Source organism: Bos mutus, chromosome 16, assembly GCF_027580195.1.
Source record: "Bos mutus isolate GX-2022 chromosome 16, NWIPB_WYAK_1.1, whole genome shotgun sequence".
NCBI classification, from domain to species: Eukaryota; Metazoa; Chordata; class Mammalia; order Artiodactyla; family Bovidae; genus Bos; species Bos mutus.
The window spans coordinates 37,622,241-37,623,117 of record NC_091632.1 but is presented as its reverse complement, the minus strand read 5'-3'; the positions used below and the strand labels follow the sequence as shown (position 1 = coordinate 37,623,117).

At 46.0% G+C, this 877-nt stretch overlaps 1 pseudogene; it reads left to right on the top strand.

The window, feature by feature from the left end:
• The first annotated feature begins 296 nt into the window (after window positions 1-296).
• Window positions 297-646, top strand: LOC138991143 (large ribosomal subunit protein eL33 pseudogene; annotated as a pseudogene).
• The last annotated feature ends 231 nt before the right edge of the window (window positions 647-877 follow it).

Here is an 877-nt window from a genome sequence, read left to right as displayed (position 1 = left end):
CGCGGGCTACCCCATTTCAAGTACACAATCTGGAGTCGGTATCATTGGAAACCAGTCTGGTGGTAGCTGTTCTTTTTATATCTTCCTTCAGATGCTTGAGCATTTTGTAGAAATGGCCTTGGGCTAAACAGAGATTCAACACCAGATCATCTGAGGATGAAATGAGTTCCTGCCAGAGAGGGTTCAGTGCAGTGCCTGGCCTGGATTGGCCTGGTGGGTCCTGGGAATAAGAAAACACCAGCCCGTTTGGACTGTTTTGGACTCTGTGGAGACCTGCTGGGAACAGGACTTCTGAAATGACAAATAAGTCTGGAAGGCTGTGGTCCACAGCCATTTTTGTTGGCTGTGAGTGGAGTCTATGAAATCAGAGGGAAGGAGCACACAGCTCTCCTGCAAACTGAAGATGTATGTGCCCTCGATGAAACTGAGATCTATCCAGGCAAGAGATGTGCATATGTGTACAGAGCAAACAACAACACAGTAACTCCTGGCAGAAAACCTAACAGAACCAGAGCAATCTGTGGAGAGATAACTCAAGCTCATGGAAACATTTGGCATGGCTCATGTCAAATTCCAAAGCAATCTTCCTGCTGAGGCCACTGGACACAGAATCCGTGGGATGCTGTACCCTTCAAGGACTTATTAAATAAATAAAAGTGAAAAAAAAAAAACACCAGCCAATGTTTACCACCCTTGAACTCTGTACTGACTTTGTCTAAAAGGCCAGTAGCCTACAATGCAACCCCACCATCCACATGCAGATCCAGCAGACATTAACAAATGACCATTGCACCCTTCCCAACGTCCTGATCTTCCCACTAGCATGATTCAAGCAGCCACCTCCTTCCATTTGATGAAATGAAGCCTACTTTCTATC